Below are 11,115 nucleotides of genomic sequence, written 5' to 3' on the forward strand. Positions count from 1 at the left end.
AAATATAAATATGGAAACAATGTGTTGCTTTTATAAAGAGGAATTTCTTCGAGATATTCAAACAACTTTTTGTTCTATAAGTGAATATTACTGAGTTCTGAATATTATACCTTTTTTAAAAAGTTGCATTTATTTATTTGAAAGGTAGCATTACAGAGAGGGAGGAAGAAAGAGGACAGAGGGAGGGAGAGAGAGAGAGAGAGAACTTCCATCAGCTGTTTCACTTCCCAAATGACTGCAACAGCCAGGGCTGGGTCAGGCCGAAGTTAAGAGCCAGGAGGTTCTTCCAGGAAGTGGGTAGCAAAGCCTAAGCACTTGTACTATCTTCCACTGTATTCTCAGGTGCATTAGCAGAGATTTGGATCAGAACTGGAGCAAATGAGACATGAACCAACACTCATGGGATGCAGTTTAACCTGCTACCATGGTGGTCCCTGATATCTGTATTTTATAGTTTTATATAGCCATCTACTAGACTTTTACTTGAAGTAGTTTTCTAATTGATTCTTTAGATGTTCCAGATAAATCATACTGTTGCTAACAGTGATCCTTTTTTTTTTTTTTTTTTTTTTTTTTTTTTTTTTTTTTACAGGCAGAGTGGATAGTGAGACAGAGAGACAGAGAGAAAGGTCTTCCTTTTGCCGTTGGTTCACCCTCCAATGGCTGCCGCGGTTGGCGCGCTGCGGCCGGCGCACCGCGCTGATCCGATGGCAGGAGCCAGGTGCTTCTCCTGGTCTCCCATGGGGTACAGGGCCCAAGCACTTGGGCCATCCTCCACTGCACTTCCTGGCCACAGCAGAGAGCTGGCCTGGAAGAGGGGCAACAGGGACAGAATCCGGTGCCCCGACCGGGACTACAACCCGGGTGCTGGCGCCGCAAGGCAGAGGATTACCCTAGTGAGCCGCGGCGCCGGCCGGCCTAACAGTGATCCTTTTTAAGTTCTACTTTTACATTCCCTGCTTTTTTTCTCTTGTTTAAGTGTATTAAGTACTAACTAAAGACAGCAAGTATCTTTACCTTGTTCATACCTATGGTAAAACATGATGCTGGATTTGTCATAACTCAGTAAGTTCCATCTACTCTAAAATTAATGGATCATAGAAATAGGTTATCTATATCAGTTTTATTGTGATGTGGATTTTCTGTTCACGTTCCATCACAGTAAAGAAATATGCATTATTATTTAGATGTCAAATGTTATCCAATACTGTTTTAGAAACTGCAGAGATAATCATATCATTTTCTCTTTTGATATGTTAATTTCAAAGGTTTGATAAAATAGTCTTTTAGTACTACTTAGTCCTGAGGTCTGGGGGCTTCAGAGAAAAGCTGAGAGGAAACTGTTTAATACTGACTCTGTGAAACTTCCTTTATTCTATCATGGAAACTGCCCTATTTGGGTTATGTAATTTTACTTGATTAGATTTTTTACTTTTGTGAGTGATCCAAATACATACAAAAATATTGTTTTCAGGACACAGATTTTTACATATGCTTATTATGTTTAGCCTGTGCATGGACAGAAGCATGTGAAATAAAGCTGCCACCATGAATATGTTTCTATTACCCTTTTTATACATAGCAGATTTTTTTTAAAAAAATTCTTTTTCATAACAATGATTTAAAATTATTTTTCCTAGAAACGGTTTCATTAATTTTGTAACAATTATTCTGGCTACAACATCTGAACTTCCTGACAAATGCAACATCAAGATGGAAGCTGTAGAGAAACCTTCCTCTATCATTTTTCAATAGCTAATGTTCTTTTTTAATGGGGCATCATGAACATATTGGGCTATTTTCAAGGTAAAAGGTGACTCCAAAGGATGAAATGAAAAATTCACCATTTTTCTAATTATTTCCTAGAAATTCAGGTAACTATGCTTACATCCTTCATATTCAACCTAAGTCTCTTTTTTGACCACCTTCTACCCACTCTCCATCTACCCAGAAGCAACCAGATTCAGTCAGTAATAGCGTCAGATCATGTGAAATAACCCTAGTTGCTTTGTACTTCAATGGAAGACATAGGCAGCAAATTATGAGTTGATGTTAACAAGTAGAATTGGATAAGAATCCAGGGAATTATTTGTTGGTAATAACCTGTATTCCATGTTGAACATAAATAGATTTGATTAACTGGAGAGCGGCAAGATGGCGGAATAGGAAGGGAGCACATTGATAGTTCGGAAACACACAGGTTAATAACAGTGGAGATACTGCAGGGTCAAGGAAGAGTAGGGGAAGAAACAGCAGAGGAAACTCTTCCGGAACTAGTGATTCACAGTGGACCTGCGTGGAGAGCGTGGGAGCCCAGGATCGGGACACCAGCGGCAGAATCAACGCACCAGTGCTGGAACGCGAGGTGAGCCGAACCACAATAGCCCGAGACACCAGCGGGCAAGCAGAAAGAGGAGACTAGAGGGAATGAGGCTTGAAACTCCGTGGGGAAAAGTTCACCAGGCTAACTAGAAGAGAGAGAGGAAAAAAAAAAAGTGACCGATACGGACATGAGTTTCTCTCTCTCCGCTCACCCCTCAAAGGCTAACAAGACAAGAGCAGTCGCCATTTTGGACATAAGTCATAAGCAGGGTGACCTCAGGTCTGCACCGGCCCTGAGCCTAGCAGAAAAACCTGACTCTGGGGGGAGGGGTGAAATAACAGGAGATTAGCATCTAACTTGGCAACCCAGTGGGAGACTGCAGGAGAATTTGAGCCCACACTGAGGGCAGAACAGATTCCCTGTGTGGTTCTTGGGAAAGAGCTTCCGATCTCTGGCTCCTGTGGGTATATCATTCACCTGCTAACTACCTCCAATTACGTTCAACTGTGCAGAATTACTTCCCTTTTGGATCAAAAAAAAAAAAAAAGAGAAAGAAAGAAAGAGAAATTTACCACGCCTAACCTGGGAGTGTCCTCTTTGACACACCCTCAACCCTGAGGAACCAAACACAGCTCTCAGGCCACACTCATTTCAAGCCTCTAAGGCTCCACCGAAAGCAGACAGTACACTTAATATAGAGCCATAGTGTAACAAGAAAAAAACACCACAGTGAAGAAACCAAATATCTCCAACATGCCAAACAACAAACGCAAAAACCGAGGTAACAAGAACAAGGAAGACACTATGACGCTCCCAAATGAAAAAGACACCCCAATGCAAGATTATGAAGATGATGAGATTGAAGAAATGCAAGAAGCAGATCTCAAAAAATTGATAAGAACATTAAGAAGTTCTCAAAAACAAATTCTTGAACTACAGAAATCCTTAATGGACAAGATAGAAAATCTCTCTCGTGAAAATGAAATATTAAGGAGGAATCAAAATGAAATGAAACAACTAGTACAACAAGAAACTGTGATAGTGACGAGAAATCATAATGAAATGAAGAATTCAATAGATCAGATGACAAACACATTAGAGAGCCTTAAAAACAGAATGGGCGAAGCAGAAGAGAGAATATCGGACTTAGAAGACAGAGAACAGGAAAGGAAACAGGCAAACCAAAGAAAAGAAGAGGAAATTAGGAATCTAAAAAATATTGTCGGGAATCTACAGGATACTATTAAAAAACACAACATTCGGGTTCTAGGAGTTCCTGAAGGCATGGAGAGGGAGAAAGGATTAGAAGGCATTTTCAGTGAGATACTAGCAGAAAATTTCCCAGGTTTGGAGAAGGACAGAGGCATCTTAGTACAGGAAGCATATAGAACCCCTAATAAACGGGACCAAGAGAGATCCTCACCACGACATGTTGTAATCAAACTCACCACAGTGAAACATACAGAAAAGATTCTAAGATGTGCAAGAGAGAAACATCAGATTACTCTCAGAGGATCTCCAATTAGACTCACAGCAGACTTCTCATCAGAAACCCTACAAGCTAGAAGGGAATGGCGAGACATAGTCCAGGTACTAAGAGAGAAAAACTGCCAGCCCAGAATCTTATATCCTGCAAAGCTCTCATTTGTGAATGAAGGTGAAATTAAGACTTTTCATAGCAAACAGAAACTGAAAGAATTTGTTGCCACTCGTCCTGCCCTGCAAAAGATGCTTAAAGATGTCTTACACACAGAAACACAGAAACATGGTCATCAATATGAAAGAAGATAAAGGAAGGAAACCTCACAGCAAAAGATCACAGGAAGCTCAATTTCTCTTTGACATAGAATTAAACTCTGATGCTCTGTTAAAGCAATGTGTTAAAGTAATCTATTATGTTCTCTTGATGTCTGTTAAATTCTAATTGTTCAAAAACAGCTGCATTTTTATTAAGAGCTATGGGTTATTTAAATATGTGCTTATTTTCAAAGATTTGAATAATCACCTTGTAACAATGATCAAATTTGGTCTATGTTATGTCATGATTTTAAGAAATCTTATTTCAACCAGATATTTTGGATTTTGAGCCTTCTTGGCATTCTTGATAGGCATTCAAAAAATCAAAGTTCCAAATAATCTGGTCTCTAAAATTTCCAGTAAATCTTGGACTTTGGTTTTTCCAGTTTGGGCCCAACTGAAAAAATCGAAGGACCTATGTCTCTCATCTTATAGAGACACCAACTAATCAGGCTATTTGGATTATATTAGAAGTACTGTCAAGATGTGACGTGGTACCAAATTTTAAGTTTCTATAATGGAAAATGCTATTAATACAAATGATTGAGAATTAAAAAGTCTAATGATCTTGTGTTACCAGACATGATAGTTATCTCAATGAGAAAGCCCCAGAGGCCTAAAAGGTTAAATACTTGTAAAATCCTACAGGTGCTTTCAAAAATACTGTGAAGTAAGCAAGTGCCTCTTGTTGGCTGATGAGTTTATAATTTTAAACATGGCAACTTAAAGTCTTTTGTCATCCACAATTAGATATGATTTGCTGCTCACAAAACTATAGTGTTGTTGGTTCTGTGTTTAGCTGTCCTCCTATAGGTTCCTATGGACTTTTTCCAGCCACTTCTATTGTATTCAGTACTTTGGGATGGCTCTGTAAACAGATGAAGGCAATAATGTATTAACAGTACCAACTGAGAGAAAGTATGGTTAACTGAGGTTACTAAAAACAAAAAGCAATTCAAATCAATTGGCAATCTACAAAAAGAGTTAAAGATTTTAAACGCTATTATTAAAATTGCTATATTGGACTATTATGCTATGTTATGTATGTGTATATATTGTATGTCCACATGGGAAAATTTTATTAAGAGTTCTATTTTAATTGGCTTATGATTAGATTGCCCATAAATTTAAGCTGCTAAATTTAATCAAAGATACATTTTAATTTGTGTGACCTGAATATGTGTATCATATGTTTTAAACTTGTTAGTAGAATATAGATAAGATTGTCCATAAATTTAAGCTACTAAAATCAATCAAAGATACATTTTAATTTGTGTGACCTGAATCTGTGTATCATATGTTTTAAACGTGTTGGTAGAAAGAAACTAAAACATTTTATATGGTTGTGCTTAAGTTTACTGGTTAAACAAACTACACCATGTTAGATATTTAGGAGGTGCTTCCAAATACATGATTCTTAAAATTTATAGAAGGCATTGGACCCTCTGGTAAATGTTTTCTTAAGTTGTTATCTAAGGGTTGAAACTGTTTGCTAAGTATTCATGTGATATTGCTATGGTCAGCAAGCGATCTAGGACTTGCTCCCTCATTTCTCTATTCTAAGCGCAACTTGTTCTTTCATTTCTCTATTCTCCTCAAGGTAGGAAACTAATTCTATTATGAAGGAATCTGTAAGACGCACAATTTAATCTTTAGACCTCATAAAAGAGATGGCTAACATTTTTCTGTAATAGCACAGCCAAAATAAGTGCTTAAATTATAATCTCATAGCTAGATTTACTTCGCCATCAGCAAAGTATACAGTAAGTAGAAAAGACCTCTCAGACCAAAGGGAAAGAAAGTTTTAAAGTGAGAATATAATTTTCCTCATGGGCATTGTCTACCTTAGAAAAACTACTACAGAACATGCCTGTGACTATAGACTTGTAGTTCAGGCCACCGAAGTTTAGAGATGGGACTTGGGCACTGCCTTGACTTGCATCCTCTGGTCTGCTTTAACACAAACCAGGAGGAAAAGAAAGCTAGGCATCAGAAGCAATGGGTGGCAGGCCTATTAATGGCTGATCTGTACAGTGATCTGCCCTCAAGGAGACCCAACAGGCCAGTCCACTGCAGTGACTTTCAATGTGGTAAGCCTGGGCTTCAGCAGAAGTCAGCTTGTGAAGAGCCCTGGCAGCTCTGCCAAGAGTTGGATCACTGGAAATGGACCTGCCCTGGAGTTGAAGGATGCCCAGGTCAGAGCCACAGATCTTATTGGCTCTAAGCTGAAAAGCCCTTCACTCAGCCCAACTTCCAAAGTGACCACTGCAACTGAGGGGATGGTCAAGTAGGGTCAGCAACATTGCAGGCAGAACTGTAAATTTCTTGTTAGAGATGCCCCCTGCCTTTACCTGGCCAGCTCTCCTCCCAGGCCAGCCAAGTAATGAAAGGCAACAGAGTGCCTTCCCCTAGGAGGTTCACACCTCCCTTAGGATATACCCCATGTGAAGAGATAGATAAGTCTGGGCCTCTTAACTTATAAGGCCTAAAGCCCAACAGATTATTTACAAGCCCCTTCTGTCAGGTTCTATTTGCCTCTCAATCAGAAAACTTAATTGTAGCTTAGACAGCACCTTTCTTAGCTCCTCTAATAATGACTCTGTCCTTTGTTCTAGACCCTGTCTAGTGCACTTGGGCCTCATTCCTTTGTAATCATAATCTCTACTCTACCACCAATGGCTCTACTCCCAACCTGTGTGTACTGATGGTCCTCTTCCCCACTTAATGCTTTATAATTGTTCAGACCTGGTAAATGCCACTCTTAGGATCATTGGTTACTATCCTCACCCTGTCTTTTATGACCTTGTCTAAATATGATCAGAGTCGGCAAACTTGGAAGGCTTCCATAGCCTTGGCAACTCATGACGACAGCCTAGGATGGTTACTGGCACCATAAACTAGAGTGTCAATTTGTTGGGTCAACAACAGGAGTCACTGTGCACTTGCTCCTCATGTGGGATCTCTGTCCTTAATGTGCTGTACATTGTGATTTAATGCTATAACTAGTACTCAAACAGTATGTTTCACTTTGTGTTTCTATGTAGGTGCAAACTATTAAAATCTTTATACTAAATTGATCTTCTGTATATAAAGAGAATTGAAAATGAATCTTGATGTGAACGGAAGGGGAGAGGGAGCGGGAGAGGGGAGGGTTGCGGGTGGGAGGGAAGTTGTGGGAGGGGGAAGCCATTGTAATACATAAGCTGTACACTGGAAATTTATATTCATTAAATAAAAGTTTAAAAAAATAGATTTGGTTAACTTCCAGACTATTATATACATTTATACTCAGTCTGGCCCAAACTTTTGGCAGTTGATTTCCATGCTAGGCTTCTAATAATTATGTCAATGATGTTCTAAGCTTGTATTTTCCTGTAATGAGCCTTTGTGTTTGATGTTAAATCTTCTTTGACATTTGGGAATGGAAAGTCACTACCCATAGTCAAATTCTGCTACCTTGCCATATTGTTGCCATATTAAATGAGATATTCCTCACTTTAGGCAGATGGGCTGCTACCCTCCTTTTCTTCAATGTCACTACCTTCCCATAAATCAGCAAGCAGCAGGGCTGTATGTGGGGAAAAAATGATATCTTCACTAAAGGCCAACTGTATCAAATTGATTACACTTAATTGTCACTGTACAAAAAATAAAATCCTGAATCTCTCAGCTGTCTGCATCACCTAAACCATCAGGCTGCTTGTCAACCTATTTTCAGTCAGGGATTTACAGTATTTCTTGTGAAGATTTTGTGACATAAATATTTTCTTTAATTTTGTACCACATTTTTCTCCTTTTTTAAAATCCTGTTTCTCAAACTGAAAACCCCATTCTAGCTTGGCATGCTAAAAACAATTCAACAGATGTTGCACCTATCACTGTGTGTTTTCTGTTTCTACACAAGAATAAAAAAATTGGCTGAGAAAGTACATCTCTGTTGATTTGCACTTGATGCTGCTACCATCAATACCTTCCTCAGAATGCATGTTTCTGTTCATCACTATAGACCAGCTGTCAGAAACTGTTGAGTTCTTTCATTCTAAGCCGCATCTATATACATTCTCTATCTGGCAAACTATACAGTAATGGTTCTATTCTTTTTCAGAGTAACTATCTTAAAGTATTATCACTGGACTTTTTAAAACCGTGTTAGCTTGTTTCTTTGTCATCTTTGATACAGTGCAATGTTTTCCCCTTGTCTGTTTCCCAGGAATTTAAATTTTCTGACAGAGAAAACACAATCCCTAAAGAGAGAAATTTCCTAAAGAGCAGAATTTTCCCATGGCATTTTTTTTGCAAAAAGTTGATAAAAGTATTTATCATTCAATCTACATTTAGTAGTTATATGATTACAGTAAAGCTTTTTTAAATTTAAGAGTATGTATAAAGAAAAACTCAGTGCATCAACATAGATACAGTTTTGCAGATGTTTCATCAGCTTTAGTCACTAAACATCCACATGATTACTTGAATTATTTTACACCACTCAACATATTTAGTCATTTTCCACTCCTTGCCTAACACTTCATTTAGGCACTTCAGGAATACAGAAGAACTGTAAGACTCCTGTTCTTCAGATTCTGGCTTCTTAGTGAGCATAAACGAATATACTGCAAACAACCGTAGAATATAATTTATTTGGGGGCTCCTTTTAAAAAACATTTCAAAATATACTATACACACCAACAAATGCACTTCAGGGTACAGATCAATGAAGTTTTTTTTTTTGGTCATCTGATCACACTCGAAACCAACACCCAAATTAAGAATAGTTACCAGTACCCTAGGAGTCCTTACTATTCCCCACTCTACATTTCTTTTTCTTAACATGTGAAATGAGAGTATATCGTCAATTACATGGTATAATTCAGCAAAGCACTATTTATAATTATATACCCAATGACACAGAAACAATATCCACACAATTTTTATAGTCTCTATATTTTCTGACTACCACAACTAAGAGAAAACATGTGATATTCTCACTTATTTCACTCAGCATAATGTTCTCCAGTTGTATCCATTTGGTTACAAACATCAGGATTTCATTCTTTTAATGGTTGAGGAATAGTTTATCATGAATACATAGCACATTTTGTTTATCCAGACATCAGTTGATGGACATTTGTGTTGATTCCATATCTTATCTATTGTGAATTGAGCTGCTATAAACATGAGGGTACAGATAACTCTTTCATATGCTGAATTCACTTCCTTTATGTAAATTCCTAGGAGTGGAATAGCTGGGTAACATGGCAGATCTATTTTCACATTCTGAAGAATCTCCAAACTGTTTTCCATAATGGTTGTATAGTTTACATTCCCACCAACAGTCAATTAGGGTACCTTTTTCCCACATCCTTACCTATATTTGTTATTTTTTGATTTTTGGATGACAGCCATTCTAACTGGAATGAGATGAAACCTCATTGTGGTTTGTTTTTGCATTTCCCTGATGAATAGTGATTTTGAGCATTTTTTCATGTGTCTTTACCATCTGTAATATATCCTTTGAAAAATGCTTGCTCAAGTCCTTTGTTTCTTAACTGGATTGCTTGTTTTGCTATTGCTTAGTTTCTTCAGCTTCTTATATAATTTGGATATTAGTCATTTATCAGATGCATAGTTTGCTAATACTTTCTCACATTCTGTCAGTTGCCTCTTCAATTTGTTTCTTTTGCTGTGAAGAAGCTTCTTAGCTTGATGTAATCAAATTTATTTATTTATTTTATATTTTGTTTTCATGACCTGTGCTTCTGGGGTCTCATCCAAGAAGTCTTTTCTTAGGCCAACGTCTTGCAGAATTTTCCCTGTTTTCCATCAGTAACTTAATGGTATCAGGTCTTAAGTTTAGATCCTTCATCTATTCTGAATTGATTTTTGTATAGGATGTAAGGCAGGGTTCTTGTTTCCAACTTCCACATGTGGAAATCCAATTTTCTCATCACCATTTGTTGAAGAGACTGTATTGTATCCAGGGAATGATTTTTAGTTCATTTGTCAAAGATTAATGGGCTATAGATACATGGGTTAATTTGGCAGGGGGTGATGGTGGTAAGTTCTGTTCAGTTGGTCTACATGTCTATTTTTGTGCCAGTATCAGGCTGTTTTGATTATAAAATAACTGTATTATGTATTGAAATCTAGTATCATGATACATCTGGCCTTGTTTTTATTAATATTGCTTTTCCTATCCAGGATTTTATGTTCCATATGAATTTTAGGATTGTTTTTTCCAGCTCTCTTTAAAAAAAGTCCTTTGTATTTTGATTGGGATAGCATTGAATCTGTAAATTACTTTGTGTAGTATGCACATTTTAATGATACTAATTCTTCCAGTCAATGAATATGAAAGGATGTTCCATTTTTCGGTGTCTTCCTCTACTTCATTCATTTATGTTTTGTAATTTTTATTGCAGACATCTTTAACATCCATGGATTAATTTGTTGCTAGGTATTTAATTTTTTTGGTATTATTTGAATGGAACTGTTCAAGTTCTTTCTCACTCTGGGAACTGTTGGTATATATGAATGCTATTGATTTTTGTGTGTTGATTTTATATACTGCACTTTGCCAAATTCTCTTGAGTTCTAATATTCCTTTTTTATTGCTTTTTTAACTTTTATTTAATGAATATAAATTTCCAAAGTACAGCTTATGGATTACAATGGCTTCCCCCCTGCCCATAACTTCCCTCCCACACACAACCCTCCCCTTTCCCGCTCCCTCTCCCCTTCCATTCACATCAAGATTCATTTTCAATTCTCTTTATATACAGAGATCAGTTTAGTATATATTAAGTAAGGATTTCAAAATTTTGCCCCCACATAGCAACACAAAGTGAAAAATACTGTGTGAGTACTAGTTATAGCATTAAATAACAGTGTACAGCACATTAAGGACAGAGATCTTACATGATATTTTTAAAAAATTGATTAATTTTCTATGCAATTTCCTATTTAAAACCAAGTTTTTTTTTTCATTTTCAATTATC

This window comes from Lepus europaeus, chromosome 2 (assembly GCF_033115175.1).
Source record: "Lepus europaeus isolate LE1 chromosome 2, mLepTim1.pri, whole genome shotgun sequence".
NCBI classification, from domain to species: domain Eukaryota; kingdom Metazoa; phylum Chordata; class Mammalia; order Lagomorpha; family Leporidae; genus Lepus; species Lepus europaeus.